Here is a 25,766-nt window from a genome sequence, read left to right as displayed (position 1 = left end):
AAACACTTTTTCTGATTGCCATGTTCTGAGCTGCTTCCACCGTGGTGTTCTGCTTCATCTTGGGCCCAGAGCAATGGAGTCAGTAATCTACTACGGACTGAGACCTCTGAAACTGTGAGTGTCAAATAAACTTTTCCTCCTCTAAAAGTGTTCTTGTCAGGTCTTTTGGTCACAGCAGTAAAAAAGCTGACAAAAAGTCATCATTTTGACATTTTTATTATTAAAAACTCTAAAGGTCTCATCCAGTTAGATATAATGAAACATTTTGCATATTCTGCTAGTCACTAAGTTATCCATAGCAAATAAAGTGTGCAATAAGAAAGAAGAGGGAAAGTAAAACGATTTTTTTTTCTAGTTATCGGCAGACACAATATCTTTGTTGGTATGTGGTGCTGAGGATCGAACCCGGGCTGCACGCATGCCAGATGAGCGCGCTACCGCTTGAGCCACATCCCCAGCCTGCAAAATGATTTTTTATTTACAAACTAGGAAATGATGCTGCTTGGTAATTTTTACACCAAAATCTCCCTGACAACCAATCACCACCATGTCTTGATACTTTCTCCATATTCAACTAGCATTAGTTTCATATTTTCAGGTCACTTCTTTCACATCTCATCCCTCCGCTACTACCAACTCAAAAAAAAAAATAGTTAACTTGATGGATAGAGATGAATAGCAATTTTTAATTTGCACCGTTTCATATTTAAAAATATGTGGGCCCAACCCAGTGACATAGGAATAATGAAAAGATAGCACCACTTTAAAAGTTCTCTAAAAGAGTTCAAAAATCCAATTCTTAATCCAAAGGCACATACCAAGTTATAGTCAAAAGCAGATTTATGGAATTGCTTCAAAGTCAAAGGAATCAAAAGCAATTTATGAATGATACTGAAATAATGTACAAATTAGCTGTTCACATGCTATTACTCTTAAGAGGTATTTTTGTTTTGTTTTGCTTTTTGGTGTTGGGTATTGAACCTAGGAACTTTGTACATATGCATTCTACACTGACCTACACTCTTTAGAGTTTTAGATTTAAAACAAGTTACTTTAAAATGTTAGTTTTTAATATCAGAATTATTTTAGGTGTATTCAGTGATACATGCTACCTTAATCAAACATCCAGCTTTACATTTGCCTTACTTTTAGGATTTCAAATTTTTACCCAACTATTTATGCAGGACAATAGGTCTCAATCTTTGTGGTGATTAGAATTGTCTAAGGAGTTTTTTTTTAAATCTCTAGGCATCTAGGAATTTCAATTCAACAGATTAGGGAGGAGCATCAAATGCCTCAATGCAATTAGTTAACACAGTTGGTGATGCTTAAATCATAGTTGGAGAAATGTTCATCCAGAAAATCAGTAATAAACATTTTCTAACAACTCTTGAGAAAGTTAGACTAATCACAACTTTTAGACTAGCAGTATTAATTTCACCTGAAATGACTGAAGGTGATATTTTTGCCTTCTTCAACCTGAAAACACTAACAATAGCAATAGCAGGCTTTTCATTAACATAGCCATTCATTATTTTTCCATGTTCTTCACTCTTTTTCCCCCTTTTTCCCATTCTTCTTCCCTTTCCAAGAAAAAGTCCTTCAAGTGAACACTGATTATACCAATTGAATATAAAACATAACATTTGATATCAAACATAGTTATAAATGTATGATGTATGCACAGATGAACTCTAGAATTTGTGGTCTATTAAAAGACCTTTTAGGGACTGGGTTGTGGCTCAGTGGTAAAGTGCTCGCCTAACATGCATGAGACACTAGGTTTGATTCTCAGCACCACATAAAAATAAAATAAAGGTATTGTTCTCACCTGCAACTAAAAATATATATATTAAAAAAACAGACCTTATAGAGTCAGCTAAGCCCTTATAGTGTCCACTAGATTTGGAATACAACCTATAAAAATGCAATCAACTTTCAGCTGCAACCACTGAATCATCCTTTTGCCCCTTTTAATTATATTTGGGCCACTTTTTATTAGTCCTATAAATATCAGCTATCTGATTTAATTATTTTGTGCTTGTTTTCTTGTTTTGGATTTGTTTGTTTGTTTCTTGGTATGTATTATTTAACCCATCCCTTAACCTCAAAAGACCTAAGAAGGTCACTTTGCCTAATAAAGTTAGTAAGTTCATGATATCTATTCTCTATTTGGAGTGAGCCATCAAATAATTGAGCAATATGAGCAGGACAGGGGAATGTTGAACTTGTGTAACAGTAATAGAATATTATGAAAAGGATAAAGTACAATTTATAAGCCACTAAATGTCACTTTCCTTTAGTTGTGATTAATGTTCAATAGCAAACTAAAATTTAACAGCTCCCAGTCATATACAGGATAGTTCAAACTTCTTAATATGACACAAGGTTCTTTAGGATTTTAAACGAGTGTTCTTCTAGCCTTTGGGTCTATCGCTTTCTCAAAAAAAAAAAAAAAAGTAATAATGATTTCATATTTTGTTTAGTGCTTCCCACTTGCCAGGTATTATTGCCAGGCAATTTGTATAGTAACATTATAAATAAATATTATTAGGGCTGGGGATGTGGCTCAAGCGGTAGTGTGCTCGCCTGGCATGCGTGCGGCCGGGGTTCGATCCTCATCACCACATACAAACAAAGATGTGTCCGCCGAAAACTAAAAAAAAATAAATATTAAAAAATTCTCTCTCTCTCTCTCTCTCTCTCTCTCTCTCTCTCAAACAAAATTAAAAAATAAATAAATAAATATTATTAGCTACGGGTTTTTTTCTTTTTCTTTTCTTTTTTTTTTTTTTTGGCACCGGGGATTGACCTCAGGGGCACTTGACCACTGAGCCACATCCCTAGCCCTGTTTTGCATTTTACTTTGAGACAGGGTCTCACTGAGTTGCTTAGCCCCTTGCTTTTGCTGAGGCTGGCTTTCAACTTGCCTTCCTCCTGTCTCACGAGCCGCTGAGATTCAGGGTGCACCACCGCGCCCAGTATTAGCTACATTTTAAAGGAGAAAGACATTCAGCATTTTACCTACAATCTCAAAGTAGTGTGAAATGAAGTCAAGACTTGAACTCCAGGGCTGGGGATATAGCTCAGTGGTACTGCACTTAACTAGCATTGTACAAGGCCCTGGGTTCTATCCCTAGCACTACAAAAGAATTTTTTTAAAGATTCAAATTCCAATCTGACTGACCCAAAGTGCATATTCTTATTTATTATATTTTGTACATCTTCTTCAATCCCTCATTCCAACCATAATAAATTAAATCATGTCTTCACATATGCCATACTTTTCAATATCTTCATATTTTGCTCATGTTGTTTCTGCTTCTGGGAGTGAGCTTTTAAATTTTATCCCTAAAGACTGATTTGACTTTCAAAAATAGTTACTAAAAAAAGTGCTGATTATATGCCTGGCATTATTCTAGGCACAAGAGACTGCTGAGCTTTATAGGAGCTTTATAGGGCTTACATTCTTTAAAAGCCTATTATTTTATCAATACCTGACTGAAAGTCACTGCTTTTATGAAAATTTCATTTATATCTCTTCTTTATTGTGGTATATTACATTGTACTGTATTTATTTACATATTTATCTCACCCTCTAGACCATTAAACTCTTTGACTATAAAGAACCCTTTCTCATTGAGATGTGAATCCCCACTCCTCAGGAGAATACCTGTTCATAAGCAAGTGCTCAATAAACAATTAGTAAGCAATAGAAAACTACATTAAATATTTGTCTGATATGCCATATCTATAGTTCACATAAATTAGACATTAAAAATACTTGAGAGAAAAATAACATAATTTAAAAATCTGTCATTGAAAAAAATGGTAATCACAAATATTTAAAGAAATATTTACATTTTACCTGGGTACTTTTAAATGTAAAGGTTTATATTATATGTTATATTAAATAATAGATTGTAGCAATCTAACTTATGTAATTAATCAATTGACAAAATATACAACTATTATGCAGCTTCATAGTCTAATATATAAGATAAATCACATCATTCACCACAGTTGAAACTTAGTATTATTTTTGAGAGCTTAACTGCTCTAGCATTAGCAAAGAAAATAACTATTGATTAAAAATGAAGAACTATAAATACCAATAATTGTGCTGTGTATAAACAATTTGCATATATATATTTAGTCTATCAAATCACATTATTTTAAATATAATCAATTTCTTATGAAGAGGATTATGGTTTTAAGAACTGAAAATTTAGCATTATAACATATTTTAAACTTATTTTTAATGGCTTGCTTATATATATTTTGCAAATTCCAAATTATCATTAAATTTTTTTCACATAAATATATATACATAAAACATCAATTCACAAGCTAACAATTCACAAAGCATGAAATCTATATGTACATTTCCTTATAAGAATCTGAATTATGTAATAATATAACCTACTAGTTGTAGAATCATAGAATTTGAGATCTAGAAGGGCCAATGGTTGCTATCAAATCACCAGAAGCTAGGAAGAAGCAATGAAGTTTTCAAAGGGATAATAGCCCTGCCAACCCCATAATTTGGGGACTTTTAGTCTCCAGAGTGTTAGACGATAAATTTCTGTTGTTTTATGGTATTTTGTTACAGCAGCCCTAGGAAACTAATACATCTATCCAAAGTCTTTGAGCAAAAATAATTCAAGAAACAAAGGGATAGGAATATATCTCAATTGGTAGAGTGCTTGCCTAAGGAAGCCCTGGGTTTGATGCCTTCCACCAAAACACACACACACACACACACACACACACACACGCACGCACGCACATGCACGAAAACGTGCACACAGAAAACAATTTTTCTTCTCCTTTTTCTGTCTCTTCTTTTGGCTTTCTTCCTCCCATCTCTCTTTCCTGATTGCTTCTCATCTGCTCATAAACATGATTATGTTCTCCATATCCTAAAAAAAAAAAAAATCTTCTCTCAGTGGTCTCTATTATGAAACTGCACTGGTCACTAGTCACTTGCTTCTTCAGCTACCAATCTTTAGAAAGTATTCTATCCCTCTGTCACTACTTCCCTATTTCATCTTCATACCACAGTTCTTATCCTCTAGCATTTTGCTTTGGCAACAAGCTCCTATTGACAAATCCTCAGTCTTCTAAAATTCTCATATTTTAACATTTGATATTGCTGTGTGTAATCAACAGCAATTATTGTTGGTTACTCACTTATTGTTGAAAGTCTCTCCTCTTTTGATTTCTATGACATAAAAACATTTTTTATTTATTTTTCCTCAAGTATTTCTCTAGTGTTCTTTCATTGCTTCTGTCATAACCCTTTACCATTCCCTGAAGTTTTAATCTTAGGGTGTTCTCTTTGTCTCTCTTTTTCTCTCTCTCTCTCCCTCCCAATCTCTTTATAAGGAAATATCAACTTATTATAAGGGTTGGTTATGGGGGATTTGTTTTGTTTTGTTTTGTTTTGTTTTCATTAAGGGGAATCAAACCCAGATTCTATGGATGTTAGTCAAGCACTCTATCACTGAGCTACTCCCCAGCCCTAATTAGATGATTTTAACTATCATTTCTTTGCAGATAACTCCTAAATATGTATCTCTACTCAGTCACACTTTTATACAATGTACTTTCATGATTAAGAACATAGCAAGACAGGTCTAATTTTAAGCCCCAGCACTGTCACCTACTAACCCTACAATTTCAGATAAGAGCTAGTTTGGATCTTAAGTATCCCCAAAGACCTATGTTTTAAAAGTTTAATCCCCAGCTTGGGAGATAGTAAAAATTTAAAGAGATGGAGCCTAGTAAGAGGTCTTGCAGTTGCTGGGGGCATATTCTCTAAAGGGACTGTGGGACACGTCCCTATCTTTCACATCTCAGATATTAGGTGAAGAGCTTTTTGTACCACCATGTGCTTCTCTTCATGATGTGCTGCCTCACACACCCCAAAACAATGGGACCAACCAGCCATGGATTGAAAGCCACAAGCCAAAATAAATCTTTTCTCTTTTTAAGTTGATTTATTTTAGGTATTTGTGCAGTTATGGAAAGCTTATTCACACAGCAAGGTATTTATTTCTCTAAATTTCAGTTTCCTTATTTGTCAAATGGGGTTACTAATAATAACAACTACTACACTGGGTTGTTAGAAATATTAAATGAGAAAATGCATTCTGAGCAGTGAATTTCTGTGTCTTTTTCAAAAGAAGTCATCAGTAAATGTCACTTTGCTGTTGAGTGTCTGACATCTCCACATAATGGTCCAACTAGCATCTTAAATTCAATATGTGTGAAATCATCCCACTTTGCTGCATCCCCAAACTATGATTGAATCATAATCCTAACCTTCCCTGTGAACCAAGAATACAATCTATTCAAGGCTGTGGGCTCACTTAAGAATGTAAGGGCCTTAAAAATTCTCTCCTTAAACTATTTCAAAATATAAAATAAAATGAATTTTTTTCTACCCAGTTTGTATATATTTGCCCATATCACCACACCCACCTCCACTAGATTGTAAGCTCCATGGCAGCAGAGACATTTTATATACCTTGTAGTACCTAAAAGAGAATTTCATGTAAGTATTGGAAGAATATCTGTTTGTATGAATTAAGATTACAATTTTTATAAGTACCTAAGTTCACAAGCTAGGTTTAAAGACCAAGTAGTCTAGTCTATCACCACAACAACCCCCATCATTATCATCATAATTAAGAAAATCAACAAATATTGATTGATATTAAGAACCCACCAGAACTCTCCCACAAAAACAATAATAGCAACTATCATTGGGTGAAGGCTTACTGTGTGCTAGGCATTGTTCTCAGCATTTAATATATTAAAATATTCAGCTCTACACCTGCAAACTGTATAACTGTATAATTTGGGAAAATTGTTTAACCTGATAACTACTTAGAAGAGCTGTTTATAGTTTCACATGGAACAATTCACATAAAGTGATTAGTACTGTGTCTGGCATACAGTATATGTTCAATATATGTTAGTTGTTATTATTCTTGTAAAAAATATAAGTGTGTGTATAAGTGTGGGGAAAAACCTTGTTCTTAACTTCATTCATTGGTAAAAACAAAACTGAATAAGCCTGAAAAATTAATGACATTGATTTATGAAACAAACATACTGGTGTAAAGAAAGGTATCAATGAGTTTAACAAGAAGAGATAAATGAATTATAGGCCTTTTGGCAATATGTATATGTTTGTGTATGTGAGTTTGTGTGTATATACACATACATTATACGTATACATATATATGCAAACTATAACTTAATTATTTGAAAATAAAATATATCAGGTAAAGAGAATATAGAAATAAGTTTAACATATTTTTCTATACATTAATTTGAAATAATAAGAGACTTTTGGAATTAAAATGACCAAAAACTGAGCCTAACATTTTTAAAGAAAAAAAATCAAAATTGGGGGATATTTACCTCTTTCATTTATTTTGCTGGACACACTGATTGCAGCATCCTGAGATGGAAGCATATAAAAATGTTTGCAGTTTCTTTCCTAGAAAGAGAATGGAACTAGGTATATGCAGAATTGCACATATAGCAGCTTTTTTGTAACGTGGTCAACAATTTTTATGGATCCTTTACTTTGAAGAATATTAGGTATTGAGAAAATCTTCAATTCTTTCTTAGAACTATATAAATGATACATCAGACTGTGGAAAGGATCTGGTCTCCTAGGGCCAGGATCTGGTCTAGCTTTTGTCTCGGCTCTTCAATGCTAATCCTTCTACAATTTCAGTGAAAAGAAGGAGAAGGAAAAGAAGGGTCAAATGGGTAGCAGATTTCTCTTCCTTTCCTAGGAAAGAGAGAAGTCCATGATCAGGATATCCTGAGCAACTTGTATAATCTGTAGGTCTAGGAAGGGATCTACTTGCTTCCTTTTTATTTGCAATACTTTCTTCCATCTACTGCCTTATAAATCCACAGAAATAATCATAAAATAACCTTGCCCTGACAAGAAGAGTACAGAGGGGGAGAAAGCACACTGTTATATTCCCCCAGATTCTAGCCAAAAGATATCCACTTTTTCCATCAGTCTAGTAGAAAGGAAAATAGAGAATCTAAATCTCTCCTGTAGATTGATGGAGAGAATAAAATTAAATATCTAGCAGCTGAGTGATCAACAGTGAAAATATGGGCAATATTGCTGCTATTTATCAGAATAATTATGTTACTCTTCTCATTTCTCCTTTTTAAGTTAAAATTTAAAGGGAATATAACATCAAGATACAAAAACAGAGGAACCTTAATTACATTCACTCCAAACACAATCCTACTTCTTTTATTTAAGTTTAATTGTGTTTCTATCTTCTATTTTAAGTAAGATCTCATGCATTCATTTTTCTTGTTAATTATAACAATAAATGACTGATGTGTAACGGCAACTATAAGCTGTTCACTAAAACAAAGGAATTGTATCAGGGCTGACATACATGATTGACTTGATTAGAGAAATGTATATAATGGCCAGTTTTACAATAAAGATCACAGATAAACAAATTCTTTTTTTTTAATTCCTCTAAAGAATACTACATGGACCATCCAACAGATCTGAATGAATACATGGTTACACGTGACCAACAGTACCAAAGAGGACTTTAATCCTTTATGTCCTAAGTTTAGCTACTTCTTTCATGGCAGAGTTCATCTTGAGAGTTCTATTTCATAAGTTTTATTCACAAAAATTCTTTATGGTAACATTCCCTATGTAAAAATTAAGATTTTCACAATTGAATTTTTTAGCAGGACAGCAGAGTCTATAGTAGTCTTTTCACAGCAAGACTGTCCCAATAATTACTACAGTATGTAATTTCAGTTAAAGCTGCTAACCATAGACTATAATTAAGTTTAACATTCAAGACCTCGCTACACCTCTCTATAAAGAGTAAACACAATTTGGCATACAACTGGTATTTCTGAAGTGTCTGAATTCTCCTTCATTCACACAGCTGAACTATTCATTGCACACTTTAAGTTCCACACATAGACACCAAGCATGAAAGAAATGGGAAACATTATGCTAACATGACTATAGTATTGATGAATAAAAAAACATAACCCCAAGGCTAAGCTGCCAAATAAGTAGTGAATTAATTTCTGTAAAGTACTCCAATATTACAAAGGTGTGTTGAAAGGTGTCTGCTCATGTTTCAAATTAAACGCACTGCTGGTCAGCATTAGCACCTCTGCTTTGAACACCAGCCATTTGCCTATAACACTTCAGGGGCTAGGAAAAACGGATTTGCCGTTCACACTGGAATAATTAGAACATGTCAGGAAGAATTAATTTCCTCATTTTTCAAAAGGATACACAGAAATTACCATGTTATTATATGACAGGGTCCCTTGGAGAATTATATTAAATTTAATTTCTAGCGCAGCCCACACAACAAATTAAAGTCATAAATAAGATGGAAAGAAGCGGGACGCAGAGCATATGTTTATGGCAATGAGTGAAGCCAAGGGACCAGAAACAACTATCTTCATTTCATTTTATTTAAATCAGCCAGACACTGTGTATCTGAATGACAGCACTTGTTAATGGTGCTGAGATTATAGGCTCCTTAATTTTAGAAAACAGAAGCAGTCAGTGTCTAAAATAGTACATTTCCTACAATGCAAAAATTAGTATAAATTTACTTCCCTTTCAAGTCCATTTCTTTTTGCCCTGCAGCAAGTGTAACAAAGATAAACTTATTTATAATAATACTGTTTCTCTATTCATCTTCTCTTTGGACAATTTTCTTGGGTCAAAAAAATGAAAGAAGTAAAACAGAAGAGTCACCAGGACAAGCAAAATTTTCAAACACTGTCTATCCAGAATAGAAGCTTCCTGCTCCACCCTGTAAATATACATCCACCCATTTAGAGCTGAGAGATAATTTTCCCCAAACAATATTTTGTTTTTCATATTAAAAGAATTTTTTTTTCAGACTACTCATGAAAACGGAGTGAAACTGCAAAGGTTATTGTTCAGCCACCCTAAAAGCATTGTACTTTTTATTCATTAAGACAAATATGTGTGTGGAACAAAAGAGTCTACAGCCCACTGTTAGATCTGCCACTCATGTCTAAAGACCCTTCTGCTGCCCTCTATACTTACTTAAAAATCTCTTATTTTCTCAGAATCACCTCCTTCCTTTGTACCTGAGGCAGGTATAGGCACTCAAGGAAGTATTCTCATTTTTAACCACCTCATCTACTTTGAAATCAACCCAATCCCAGCATGAAAATATTAATAAAATTTTAATAAATGTATTATAAGGTATTAATGATATTTCTCCTTTTACATATGTATACTTTATTTGTTATTTAGGTTATGGGTGAAATAACCAGTCTAGAAGTAAGTTTATAAAATACCTCTTTAATTTTTTTCCTACATTGTTTTTTTAAAAGATTCAAGATGTCCTATAGAAATCACCACTCTTGCATTGAGAAATCGGTGTCCTCTCCAACATTTAAGGCTGGTATTTTATACCTACCAATAACCCAAATACTTCAATTAGCAATTATAAAAATAATTTATGTTGTGTTATTTTCCATTCACAGTTTCTTTTTCTTTTTTCTTAAACTGGGGATTGAACTCAGGTGTACTCTACCACTACAATACAACACCAATCCTCTTTTTTATTTTGAGATAGGGTCTCTATAGGTTGTGGAGTCTTGCCTCAAATTTGCCATCCTCCTGCCTCAGCCTTCTGAGTAGCTAAGATTATAGGTGTGCACCACCATGCCTGGCCTCAGTTTCCTAAGAATGCATAATTACATTGTCTTTTAACATAAAATATGCACAATATAAAAAAATGTAAAAAACAACTGCAAAAAAAAATCAAAGGGGTGGAGTTTTTTTAAATTTTAAAATGATTTAAAGTTACCAAAGTAAAAGCGATGAAAAAAACTACCACAAAACAAAATCATTAAGTATAGCAAATTTTTCCTCTTTTAGCACAAGCTTAATCTCCATATATTCACATAAAATTCTAAATCATAAATATTCAGATTACTCAGCTCTAGAAACATGCTGGCATTTTATCATGCCAAAAACCGAAGACCTTTTTTTTTTCTTTTTTTGGTACCAGGAATTGAGCTCAGGGGCACTCAACTACTGAGCCACATCCCCAGCCCTATTTTGTATTTCATTTTAGAGACAGGGTCTCACTGAGTTGCTTAGCGCCTCATCATTGCTGAGACTGGCTTTGAACTTGTGATCCTCCTGCCTCAACCTCCCAAACTGCTGGGATGACAGGCGTGAGCCACCTCCCCAGGCTTGAAGACATTCTTAAAGTGAAAAAGGAGTTTGTACACTTTAAGAAATGACTGTTGTGAAACTGAGCACTCCCTTGGGTGCAACAAACTTTAAGTAATTTGTGAATCAATTAACTGGCGACTCTCTTCATAACATAGATTTCACACTCCCAGGTCACTGCATTATCAGCCTGATACGAATCATAACATTTTGGAGAAAAGTTCATAATTGAAATCATTAATTAATTTAACAGGACTTTTAGTTATGCATTACATTAAACAGCTGTAAAGGAGCAGAGATTAATTAGTTGTTTCTCTCTCAATTTTCACTGCTGCTATTACTTGGTGGAAAACTTTTTGACTTGGAAAGCACATCATGCTGTCTGTAATCTGGTAAAATGTATTATAAGGTATTAATGATATTTCTCCTTTGAAGGAACATAATTTCACTAAAAGGAGGTTTGGAGCTTCTGAAGTGTTTCTCTGGGAGTAAATAAAATCATAACCAACAAATATTGCAAAACTTGACTTTCTCCTTGTGTAAAAATGAAACCTGCATCTAGAATAAAGTTTTAAAGTATACATCATAAGTACCTCATAGAAACAAAGATACCAAAGTTACTGCCAGTTGACACTTTTCTGAAGCTATGGAGATGATATGAATTGATATATTTTGCATATTCATATTATTACCTCTTAAAAAGAAATAAATAGAAATAAAAATTGTTAACCTAAGTATTTATTTTATAATATAGTGCCATTAATTCTTAGAATTTAGAACATTTTGACTATTTACAAGTTATCTAACAAATTAATTCACTAGCCAAGTTCAAAACCAACTCAAAAAGGACTACTTTAAGGAAAAATAATTAGCAACAGTACATCATTCCAAAGTCCTTTAATATCATATCATAATCTGCATAACTTCATTTTAATAGTTTAATATCTCATGTGCTCTAGTAGAAGCACTAAATAGCATATATTGTGGAGATAACAGAGGTAATCCCAAGAAAAATACACATCTTGAGCAAATTCATTAGTTGAAATTAAACATTTTCCAGGTTCATATCAGAAAACAGTCAACTGCACTACTGAAATCTCAACTGTATTTTTTCAACCTAATCTTTTCCCCCATTCCCTTTGACCCACATATTAAACTTCTTACATTCAATTAAACTTCTTACAATTCCCAAAACATACCAGGCCCACTTAATGTCTAGGTGTTTTTAAAATAGTGTACCCTTGACTTAGACTACTCTATCTCCATATCCCCTCCAGGTATATCTCTGCTACTCCTATAAGAAGCAACTCAAAGGTTAACCTACTAAGTGAAGCCTTCTCCCAATTCTTCCTGGTAAATTTCAAATTTCTGTTTTTTACTTCATTCATATTTGATTCTAAAAGTAATATGCTAATGTAATTTCTTTCTTTACCTATCTCTCCACTAGCGATTTAAGCAACTTAAACCGACTTTACTGTGCTTTTAACTTTTAAATCTCAACATGTCTATCTGTAACATAAGAAGCCCTAAACAGATGAATGTTGATTGAAAAAAAAAGAATTAATAAATGAACATGTACATATTTATTTCCATACTTTCTCTCAATAATATTTATTTAGAACTTGTTATAAATCAACCATAGCTCTTGCTGTTTGACAAAATCTCTATAAACATTTTCAGTTAAAAATAATGGTGGGTGTGATGGCATGCAACTATAGTTGCAGCAACTTGGGAGGATGGAGGATTACTTGAACCCAGAAAGTTACAGGCCAACCTGGGAGATTTAATGAGAACCCATATTTAAAAAAAAAAAAAAAAAAAAAAAAAAAAAAAAAAAAACACTTACTACACACTGGCCTTATCTATTTTTTTTTCTATTAACTAGTGAAATTAGAGTGGGACAGCAAGAAGAAACCATGAAAAATATAAGTTACTTTAGGATATTTTTACCAAAGTCCCTTTACCATCAAAAGCTCTATTTCCCAGGAAATCAAATTAAATGAACATGCTAATAATAATCTGTTCTCCCAAGACTCCCTTAACTACTAGGGCAGAAGAGTAAACCATTCTCTTTTCTGAGATAGCAAGTTATAAAATTATACTAATTACAGTATTATTTGCCTCTTTTAAAAAAATTCTGTAGTTTTTAATACTACAGATAGACAGCATGGCTTTATTTTATTTGTTTATTTTTATGTGGTGCTAAGTATCGAACCCAGTGCCTCATACGTGCTAGGCAAGCGCTCTGCCACTGGGCTACAGCCCCAACCCTTATTTGCCTCTTTAGATGCATTACTTCCAAAATTTCACTCCACCTTGCAACCAAGAAGGTTGATCCTGGTTAGAGCTGAAGCCAGAAGTCAGATTAGAAGAAAGTTAACATCCAATGAATGATACATCGAGTATATAAGTGCATTCTACTGTCATGTATAACTAATTTTAAAAAATAAAAAATAAAAAAAGAAAGTTAACATCCATGTAGTAATCATACTTACAATTTTTGCTGCATTTGCCCATCATAAAAATTAATTTATTAAGTCACCCTAATAGCTACTATAATGTAAAGTGAAATATGGAAGTGATATCTTGATAACATTAAATGATCATAAGACCAAGAAGACTCCTGAATCAAGAATAGACTCATATCTGCCAGGCACAGTGGTGCACACCTGTTAATCCCAGCAAATTGTGAGGCTGAGGCAGGAGGATCACGAGTTCAAAGGCAGCCTCAGCAGATTAGCAAGGAATTTAGCAACTCAGTGAGACCCTGTCTCTAAATAAAATATTTTAAAAAAGGGCTGGGGATGTGGCTCAGTGGTTAAGCACCCTGGTACCAAAAAATAAAAATAAAAAATAAAGAGACTCCATATCTGAAAATGTACAGACTTAAATTTCACCTTCAGATACATATTAAAATACACAAATAGGGCTGGGGGTGTGGCTCAAGGGGTAGCGCGCTCGCCTGGCATGACTGCGGTCGGGGTTCTATCCTCAGCACCATGTACAAACAAAGATGTTGTGTCCGCGGAAAAGTAAAAAATAAATATTAAAATTCTCTCTCTCTCTCTCTCTCTCTCTCTCTCTCTCTCTCTCAAAAAAAAAAAAAAAAATACACAAATAGCCCAGTGCAGTGGCACATGCCTGTAATCCCAGCGGCTTGGGAGACTGAGGCAAGAGAATCAGGAGTTCAAAGCCAGCCTCAGCAACCTAGAGAGGCCCTAAGCAACTCAGCAAGACCCTGTCTCTAAATAAATATTTTAAAAAGGGCTGGGGATGGGGCTTAGTGGTTAAGCACCCCTGAGTTCAATCCCCAATACCAAAATAGGTGTGTGTGTGTGTGTGTGTGTGTGTATAAAAACAAGGAAACAGAAGGGTAACATTTGATCTTTTACTTTAGACTCAATAAATCAGGAAAACTATAACTTATATGGTCAGCAACTCTACACATCCTTTCCCAACTAATGAACTACTGGTCCTCTTCTCCCATCTTAAATATACAATTGTTTTATTTCTTGTTCTGTAACTCACTCAGCCTACCAACATACTTCAAATTTGCCCAACATGGTTGCAGTCATGTGTCTGTAGGTATTTTTACATCCTTGTTTATAAACAAAATCTGTCTACCCACAGAACTACTGGGGAGCTTCATCAACTTATTCCAATCATGTACCTATTATTAATCTTGTTCGTACTACATTCTATCGTCACTGGAAGTAGTTCTTCTCATCTTCCTCTATCCTTCAAAGCATTTTTTTTAAGTACATTTAATCCAAACTCATCCTATTCCACCTTATCTGAGCACCTTTGAGGAGGCTGGTTTTAAAAATCTGGCCTTGAGTTCAATGAGGTTTAGATCCAGTGCACCTGATTGCTTTCAATTATTTTCTGAGGTAGTATCACATAGTGATTACATATTGAACAAGTCCATATCCTAGTATAAAAGTGTTCTTACCAAGCATTATTTATAGTTAGTATGACAGAACTATCTAGATCAATTTCAATTTTAATGCAGAATCTATTTTTTCTAATGGTCATGAAATAACCTCAGATACAAATCTTAAAATACAATGTAGAAGGCAATATTTCAACATTTTCCAGAAACAGGATAATATTTCTTTCTGAAACTGTGTGCTTGGGATAGGGGAGAAAGAGAAAGATGCAATAAGGCAAAATGGATACTGTTTTTCTCAATAATCCTTTTAAAAAACAAACACAAGTTTCCTTTGCTTCTTACTTAGAAGATTCAAGAATCATTTCTTTTTTATAATTATTTTATTTTATTTTATTTTTAGAGAGAGAGGGAGAGAATTTTAATATTTATTTTTTAGTTATCAGCGGACACAACATCTTTGTTTGTATGTGGTGTTGAGGATCGAACCCGGGACACACGCATGCCAGGCGAGCATGCTACCGCTTGAGCCACATCCCCAGCCCCAAGAATCATATTTCTACTGAGAGAACAATGATTGTAATGGAGATTGTAAAAATTGCATGTAATATTTCAAAATGAAAGAAAGAAAAGATTACAAAGTTGGGGGGGAAGTGGTAGAGAGAAAAGAAGAGAAAGGAAAAGAAATAAGAGATAGAAAGGAAGGGAAAAAGAGAAGGGAGACAGAATCTGTCTACTATTAAACTTGGGAATGAGCCAGGGTTTGGGAGAGGAAAAAAAGAGGATATAAAAGTCAACTTCAACTATTATTTTATTTTAAAAATATTTTCTCTTGAAAAAGAGGGATTGGAAAAATGAGGTAAGTAAATTACTTTTACAAATACTTATTCTTATTTGATTTAATTAGTTTCATGGCTCTCATAGCCCTACACCTTGTTTAAGTATTTTGGTGGTCACATTTCCTCATAGTCAAAGTAATCCCAAACAATTTCTCCAATGTATTACACACATAAACAAGTTTTTCTTCAAAACCGGGCATGATAGTCATTTTTTCCTCTGTTCCTGTTCAACAAACACAGTTATTATGGAAAATTCCACTCTTCATTCATGTTTGAGTTCCTCTGACTTGCTAAAATATCCTGGCCTACACATCCTTTCTTCTAAGATGTAATTCTATGTATATCTATTTGTTTTATCCATAAAAAGAAGACTTACAAGATTTTACTATATAAGATTTATATATAGGCATTAAGTTCTTCTATCAAGGGCTTTTGAGATTTTCTTCTTCTTCTGTTCCTCCTTCTTTCCTTCTTCCCTTTTCTTTGCTGACAGAAAATTATTTTATCAAGAAGTTCCAGTTTATATTATTAGGCAAAAATCATCATTACAACTCCATTTTCCTTTGCTTTGTGATATATACTCTTCAAAAAGCTCTTAATATTTTTAAACAAAACTTAAGAAACTATTAGGATTGAGGAATAGAGTACAAGCTTGATCACTGATTAAAAGAATTCTGAATTTGAATTCTGGCTCTATCATTTAGTGTGCTACTCTTGGGAAAGTTGACATATACTCTGAAACTTAATTCTAAAAAAAATGGTATAATAAAATTTTCTAAAAATTTATAAATTAACAGTTTTTTCTATATATCTATCTAATTTAACACAACAACTTGGTATAATTAAGCACCTAAAACATGGTGCTGTTAACAAATTATGAGCTAATACTATAGTACAAAATTTATCTTCCTAATGATTTTATCAAAACATATCATGTAAGCAATACCCTGTGGAAGAGCCTTAGTTCTTAGAAAACAATGGTAAGCCAAAGAACATGAAGTTTAATTCTTAAAAAAGGAAATTGCTTACTTTAATACAAAATTTTTCAAATTACTGGTTGAATCAATCATAAAAAATCTATTTTCTGAATCAATTGGCATTTTCTATTTAAAAAGAAAAAATGGAGGAGAGGAGGAAGTGAAGAAAGAGGAAGCAAGGAGAGTAAAGAAAAAATACACTGAACATATTATGAATAAATGTAGTTAACAAAACTTTTTATTTCACTTACATTACATACTAGGTTAGCATATACATTTATTTTTAAAATATTTTTAGTTGTTATGGACACAATATATTTTGTTTATTTATATGTAGTGCTGAGGATCAAATCCAGTCCCTCACACATGTTAGGTAAGCTAGCTCTACCACTGAGCTACACTCCCAGCCCTCAATTTATTTCTTTTTTAAATTTTTTTTTAGTTCTTGATGGATTTTTTTTAATGTGGTACCGAATAAAAACCCAGGGCCTCACACATACTAGGCAAACAGTCTGTCACTGGGCCATAATCCCAGGCCCTAAATTTATTTCTTATTCTGAGTCACAGTCAAAAATGTTTAACAATGAATCAAAATGCATTCTGCTGTCATAAAAAAAAAGTGTTTGAAAGCCTCCTGACTTAATGGGAACTAGAACATATGAATCTGTAAGCTTTCATGTTTCATCTGTAAGCTATCTAATTTCCTTTGGAATATATCTTCTTATTTGGAAGTCTAAAAGAAGTTACCAACTATCAGAGTTTATCCAAAGGCAAAAGAGAAAAACTAGATGGTTTCTAAACAACTTTCCTAGCTCTAGAATTAGAAAGCAAGTAATGATTTAAAATGAAGAAAAGTTAATACAATTAGAAGAATTGAGCATGCCATTCTAAATTTATATTCAATAAATTTAGGTCCTTACAAATAAGACAAATGATTCTCCTAAAAATCTAATGGATTTATGGAACTAAAGAACTGCAAAGTGCCACCCAGTAACTTAGCTTCACTTGAATAAAGTTATCTTGGATAAAATCTCTCCTTTCCCAGTACAGACAGAGTATGTGTATATGGGAGAATGGGGAGATTGAGATAGTGTACAAGAGGAGGTTCATATAAGTAGGTGTGTTCACTTCAGTCTTATTTCAGCTGACCTAGTATTGTGGTCAGCTGTCAGCCAAAGAGAACAGGGGCAAAAACAGAACCAATCAAGCTGCGTTAAGTAAACCAGTCACTGCACAGAAATCTATACAGCTCTTGTTCCATGGCAGCACAGCTGGCAACAGCACAGCAGTAATTTAAGAGGTTCTATAGGGTGCTTATATGTTTGATTTCACTGTTGGCTTCCTGCCACTGCACCTATACACTGAATAGCTCTGTTTGTATATAACCCAACTATGTGCTTAGATGATGAAAAATCAGATTTTTCACTTGTTAGGCATGAAGTCAGCTGAGTTTTCAGTTTGCCAAATGCTCCAAGTTAAGAAAAATACATGACTCGTAATGCCAAGCACTTTCTCCCTACACTTTTGAGCCCATTTATTTCTTTGAGAAACTAAATCCTTTCCATTTTACCCATAACTCATTAAATTGTTTCTCCTAAACTGACAACTTTAATCTTTGTAATCTTTTAAAATACCATTCCCCTCATTTTACTCCACTATTCTCCTTTTTTCATATTTTCTCCCTTTGGCAATAAAAAAAAATGCAATTTGCCAGATTTGAAGTAGAAGGAGTAAATAGGATGCAAAATTGCTGAAGTACAAATGATATTTTGCCAGTGACCAAATAACTTTTCTACTATCTACTTTCACTTTAAAATGGCTTTCTTTTGATACTCTTAAGTATCAAATATAGTGAAACAGTAATGAACTACTCATCTTCATTTGGGTCATCATATATTTAGGAATATTTAAATTTGAGTCAATCCCAATTCCTATATGCATATTACACTTCATTTCATATAAAACTTAATACATAATGCATTCCAAAACTGTTCTGGTATTAGAAATTTAAGTAATCTCACCAATGTTACCATTTAAAATCCAAGAGCCAAAGTCATGGGGCAGGGAGGAGTAAGTAAAATACAAAAATGGAAATACCTGGAATGTACTGTGAGATGAGGTGAATGAACAGAAGTATTGGGTTTTTCCATCATTTGGCTCATCACTATATTGTTATAGAATGATCCCTCTTCACTTTCAAAATATATGAACCTCCAATTGAATGGCCATTATATGAAAACAGACATCTGGTCCATACTAGGACCACCAGGATTACCCATTCCCTCCTACTTCAATCAGGATACCTAGTTAACTTTCCTTCCACAGCCAGGGACATCAGGAAACCCTCCTCATCTCTCAAACACAATCTCAAAGTGTTTTTCATTTCCACTGCTCTGCACTGTTAGAGTGGAAGTAGGAAAAGTCAAGTCCCTCTACCAAAAATTTATAGGAAGAATGTTATTAAAGTTAGATTTCAAATGAGACTGCATAACCACTTAACAGTAATTAGCTACTATGGTACTATAAATAATATTATTCAGACATATTATGCAATAAATAGATTTTAAGAGTTGCCCAAGGCACCAAATCACCATCTATAACATAGTTTCTATGAAATGACCACTCCACACAACACACTTTCAGAACTTTACCTATTAAGTTGGAAACTGCCTGAAAATACACTCTCAACGAAAACATTTTGTGATATTAATAAATACTAAAACAAAACAAAAAGTTTCCAGGTAGCTATTCGCCTTTAAATAACCTTTTATAAAAAAGAGAAGAATGATTTTTAAAAGTAGAAAGAATTCAATATGAAAGTTATAAATGACTTCATTTTTTTTAAAGAGAGAGAGAGAAGCAGAGAGAGAAGGAAAGAGAGAGAACTTTAACATTTTATTTTTCAGTTATTGGCGGACACAACATCTTTGTTTGTATGTGGTGCTGAGGATCGAACCCAGGATGCACGCACGCCAAGTGAGCGCGCTACCGCTTGAGCCACATCCCCAGCCCCGACTTCATTTTTTAATATATGAAGTCTGAGATTTTTCAAATATAGTACTTAGAAGTATTCATAAACAAACAATTATTCGTGGCTATAGCATATTACCACTACTAATGATGACAAGAGTAAAAACCATAGGCCAGTATTATGCTTTGTAGATAATGTGAAAAATATCAAAACTTCTAAAGCTACTATCATTTTTTTCTAAATATAAGTAATATAAGTAATTGAGATGCTGATTTAAAAAATACACATGTCAGAACTGGGGTTGTGGCTCAGTGGTAGAGCACTTGCCTAGCACTGGGTATGATTCTCAGCACTGCATATAAATAAATGAATAAAATAAAGGTCTATCAACAACTAAAATAAAAAAAAATACACAGATCAACGTTTTAAGCTGAGGGGACTAGGAAAGTTAATACAACTACAAGTCAATAAATTCTCATGAAAATTCCATAGAAATAACTAATGTACATTTAACCATCCATATCACCTAATGCCTTGCTTTCCTATATAATCAAAAATTTAAATTTTAAAAAAAAGTCATCTAAGCAGAGCTTTGTATATCTATCATCAGAACTTCTCATAAAGCCACTAAATGCATTGTATTGATATGGTGCTTACATGGTCATCTAACAAGAGCCAATTTCAAATGATTAAGAAAAATAAGATTTCTATAGAAAAACAATGTTCACAAACAAAGCTAGGATCTAGAGTGAGAATGGGTAGGTATAAATTATGAAGGACTTTTCAGTAAAAATTAAAACAGAAACTTTTGTTTAAGAAAATGGTGGGGAAGATATCTATCTATTTCTTGGGGTAACATAAACATATAAATGATTATATGATGGTTAAAGTGAGTTTACCATTTTCCCCTTGAAGCAGGTCACACAGACAAAAAGTTACAACCAACAAAAAGCTACCTATGTGTGTGGCATTTTATAAAATAAATCATTGTTTTGGTGTGGAGAAACCTAATAGGAAAACAGGACAGACCTCTCATGCATCAGTTGGGGTGAAGGGAAGGCCACTATGATCTTTCTTTGCACCTCTAACAGCAAGTTAAAAAATACACCTATTTGACCAGGGATGATGGTGCACACTTGTAATCCCAGCTACTCCAGGGCCTGAGGTAGAAGGATCACAAGTTTAAGGCCAGAATACAAAACTTACCAAGACATGTCTCAAAATAAAAGTGAAAATTATAAAAAGACTGGGTTGTAGCTCAGTGGTAGAGTGCCCCTGAGTTCATTTTCTAGAATCACAAAAATAAACAAATCTACCTATTTGGAAAAATTATCAGAGGTTTTTCAGAGAAATGAGAGTTAATGAGAAGCATGAGGTTTCATATCAAGATAAAACAATAGCAAGCCTTATTTTAGATGATATATGCAAAACCACTAAGATCATATAGGATGAGAAGAATATTTTTATCAAGAAACTTAAGTTAAAATTAAATATTCTTTTTCAAAGATGATACTGAAGAAACCCTTTGTCTGAAGTTTTCATCAGTTGTTCTAGGAAAATAATACATAGTACTTTAAGTGAAATAAGGGTAAATGGCATTTCACTACTACGTATTGCAGTGTATGACTTGAACCAGGAAAGAGATTTCCTGGGATTTTGTTCTACCTTAGGAAGAAAAATAGGAAGAAAAAAATTTTACATAGTCATGAGGCATAGGTAGGAAATGGACATATAAATAATTGTTAGTTCAGTGTAAAGTATCCCTGAAGAAAGGGAAGAAGCCCAAGAGATGTACACATCAAATAAAAATGGAGAATACAGCTATATTTCAGCTCAAACCAATAATCCCTTTTCAGGGATCATTCCCTCTGGCTCAATGCTGACAATCCATAGACAGCATATGAGTGAGATGAGTTCATGAGTAAGATGAACAGGGATGCTCCACGGCAGGTAAATAAATTTGTTTCCACTGAGATAATTATTCTTACCATGTGTCATTGCTCTCGTGGCATAAACAGGACAGGTGATGACATCCCATAAAATGCAATTTTCAGTCTCATACTTCTGACATTGAGATATATACCTCACTCAATGCTCGTGAATTTTTTTTAATTTTTGCTTTGAAGCCATGAGTGGGCTTTTGCTATTATTATTATTATTATTATTATTATTATTATTATTATTATCCCTTTTTAAAAATGCCATCATCAACTACGCAATACTCTTAAGAGACTGGGGGGAAATGAGAACATCATTTAAGGCTTCCTACCCCAAGTAAGAATTATTCATCTTAATATGTGAGACCAAAAAATGTAGCTACTAAACTTGGATTTTTTTAATGTTAACATCTGTATCATACAAACATGTATAGTACCTGTATCCTCAAATCAATGCCCTTTCCTAAAACTCACAGCCTTTCATTCCTAACCTAGGGAGGAAACAAGGAATTATAAGCCTTTGTACCAACAAATAATTTTTCCAACTATAATTCATTAGTACCTTATTCCAAAAGCATATGAATACTTACAAGATGGTTAATCCTCATTAAAAACTAAGATTACATGACATAATTACATGTAAATAAGAAAAGTGAATTAAACTCTTACCCTTTCCTATGTCGGGCACTAGTTTGGAATCATATATACAATTACAGTTATATTGCTAAGCTAAAAATATTGGTAAAGATCTAAAAATGACAAACAGTGCCTTTTAAATTAATGTCTTATTAGTTGAGTGAAGTACACTGACAAAGAATAATTTATGCTTATTCAAACTGCACTCGACATCTTCAGGTGTTTCCAAATGAGCTCACAGAAGAGTGATTAAATGCATCTGATAACAAGCCACACATTGCTGAAATTACTTACCGCCTCATTTTATGATTAATTAAACATGTAGATTAAAGTTGCAAAAGAATTTAGATTAATGAGCAAGTTAAGTCTTGCTGATATAAGTGAATTGGGAATTGGATGCTCTGTGGAACTTTATAAACATGCATTTTATAATGAATAAGACAAGGCTACATGCAGAATCGTGGCCACCAGGGCCTTTTGACGATGCAGTCTTTTTTAACATGGTTTGACAGCTTTCAAATAACATTCTTCTATAGGCTTTAAACTTTGTGCTTTGCTGTAAAACACAAGACTACATAACTCATGTACCAGGAGTACGATTATTTTCGAGTTCTCCAAGGTAATGACCCCCCATAGCAGCAGCTGTTCAGAAAAAATTACAAGCTCAATTGTTATTTTAATCAGAGATAGTTTAGTAGTTAAAAGCAGTTATGCAACTTGTAAAATTATATGACATCTCATAAGTAGCTTCTCTTCAACACTCCTTCTAAAAGCAAAACCATCCCAAAAAAGACACAGCCTTCCAGAGGACTTATTAGCAAAGCAGGGTGCTCAGTCATTCATAAAATATTCAAAGCCATTTATTAGTGCGGTTTCTGTGCTAGGAAAGGTAATGTTTAAATTTATGACAACTCTTATGAGCTCCAAGAGTGTGTCAGAATATCTGCTGGGGTTTGCTGAGTATCCATTTTTTCTCTTTTAAGATCAGCTTTACCTAATCCAAGTAGCTTAGACAATGTCAAAAGACAAGTAGGACTTTATGATTTTCCAGGGTAGGAGAAATTCAGGTTGTTCAAAAAGAGGTAGTGCATTCTCTTTTGCAAGGAACACAGAAGTGAAATGAAATTGATCCAAAGTTACTAAACTAGCTATGGTTTAAAATCTATTCCATTTTTGTTACTAAGCTTGTAGTCCAATGCCATTTATTACAATGATAGTATAATGAAGACACTCCAAAAAATCTTTGGATGGATCAAATCAGTTTTTTAAAATACACTTCTAATTCTTTTCAACTCATTTTCAGACGTTCTGCATGATTTCTTGAGAAGAATGAAATTTTCATAGTGTTAAAATATCCTTCCTTTCAATTCATATTCTTTTCGACTCTGAAGACTTAACCAAGAAAACTATGGAAATTTTTACATAGGAATCAAAAGGAGTAACCACATGACACAGGTGGCAAATTACCATCATTAACTCCACATGAGTATAATGTGGACATAATTTCTCATTTAATGATTTATGTTATGAAAATATAATATTGAGATGTAAGTGTCTGACTTTTGAAATTTATTAAGTTAAAATCAGCTTTATAAGCAGCCCAAACAAAATAATCTCCATTTTATCTCTTTATTTCCTTTCAGTTTTATTGTCAATGTATTTCACCAATTAATATAAACCACATTTTAATACTTCAGCAATTATTCAATATTTATAAGCTCTTCCCCTTGTTGTTCAACTTGAACATAATGGTAAGGATTTTTAGGTAGAAATATTGACTTAAATGCTTTGACGACCAAGTTACATACTTTTTCTTTATATGAAAGCTTAAATTCTTCATTTCTACCCTACAAAAGAAAAAATATGACAACAAAGTGGTCATATCAGTGTAAAAAGTTTGGGTTAAATAATGCTGTTAAATGATTCCCTTGCAATCATAAAATGTTTTTTTATATATGCCAGAAGTACATAGATTATTTAGACAGATCATCAAGCCACCAAATTTTAAAAGCAGTATCAGTCCACTCTAGCTATTGCCATACTGTTTCTAATCCCCCAAAATTATGAGGTGTATAGTGGGTTTAGTAATAATTTAATAGAAATTACGTCATTTCTTAACCTTTTAATATAAGATAACGTTCACCTTTCCACAAAAGCCACTTTTGTAAAACAAGTTTTTTAAGTCCTAAGTACTGAATAAACTTATCTATTATATGTATAATATATCTATTATTATAAACATGTTTTAATTTTTCTGATAAGTGCTTTATATTGTTTTCTTCCATAAGAACATAAATTAGCTGGTTTAAGAGTTAGATATTTGCCTGAAATAGCAAACTAGGTACTTTACCTGCAATTTTGAACAAATGGGCAATTTAAAATACCCCAAGTTAGCCATATGTAATATAAAAAAAAACCCAGCATTATTTTCATTAAGTCAAGAGCAATTTATTGTAATAACTATTTTCTTTTATTTCACAAAATTGTCTTGTGGGGTTGGGAAGAAATATACCACGCACACTTTCCTCGTAAGCAAGCAGGGGTGGCCATCCTCATATCGAATAAAATCGACTTCAAGACTAAGTTAATCAAAAGGGATAAGGAAGGATATTATATACTGTTAAAAGGAACCATTCACCAACAAGACATAACAATTATCAATATTTATGCACCAAATAATGGTGCTGCGATGTTCATAAAACAAATTCTCCTCAAGTTCAAGAATCAAATAGACCACAACACAATAATTATGGGTGACTTCAACACACCTCTCTCACCATTGGACAGATCCTCCAAACAAAAGTTGAATAAAGAAACTATAGAACTCAATATCACAATCAATAACCTAAACTTAACTGACATATATAGAATATATCAACCATCATCAAGTGGATATACTTTTTTCTCAGCAGCACATGGATCCTTCTCAAAAATAGACCATATATTATGCCATAGGGCAACCCTCAGTAAATATAAAGGGGTGGAGATAATACCATGCATTTTATCTGACCATAATGGAATGAAACTGGAAATCAACGATAAAAGAATGAAGGAAAAATCCTACATCACATGGAAAATGAACAATATGTTACTGAATGATCAATGGGTTACAGAAGACATAAAGGAGGAAATCAAAAAATTCTTAGAGATAAATGAAAATACAGACACAACATATCGGAATCTATGGGACACAATGAAAGCAGTTTTAAGAGGGAAATTTATCGCCTGGAGGTCATTCCTCAAAAAAAGAAAAA

At 33.3% G+C, this 25,766-nt stretch overlaps 1 protein-coding gene across 20 annotated transcripts in view; it reads right to left on the bottom strand.

The window, feature by feature from the left end:
• The window catches only part of Sox6 (SRY-box transcription factor 6), a 612,624-nt gene that overhangs the window by 457,390 nt on the left and 129,468 nt on the right, over positions 1–25,766 (bottom strand). For 5 of the 20 annotated variants that reach the window (XM_058576987.1, XM_058576984.1, XM_058576985.1 and 2 more), the window contains 2 exons: positions 7,435–7,513; positions 6,487–6,542 (listed from right to left, as the gene is read on the bottom strand). The exons of 14 other annotated variants lie outside the window; for them this stretch is intronic. The gene's annotated coding sequence lies outside the window, so the exon portion shown is untranslated. The remainder of the gene's footprint in view (positions 1–6,486; positions 6,543–7,434; positions 7,514–25,766) is intronic. One more of the 20 variants, XM_058576988.1, reaches the window with a different exon arrangement.

Source organism: Marmota monax, unplaced genomic scaffold (genome assembly GCF_021218885.2).
Source record: "Marmota monax isolate L192 unplaced genomic scaffold, Marmota_monax_Labrador192_F-V1.1 WCK01_AAM20220418_F8-fsc00061, whole genome shotgun sequence".
NCBI classification, from domain to species: Eukaryota; Metazoa; Chordata; class Mammalia; order Rodentia; family Sciuridae; genus Marmota; species Marmota monax.
This window is presented reverse-complemented; position numbering and strand designations above follow the sequence as displayed.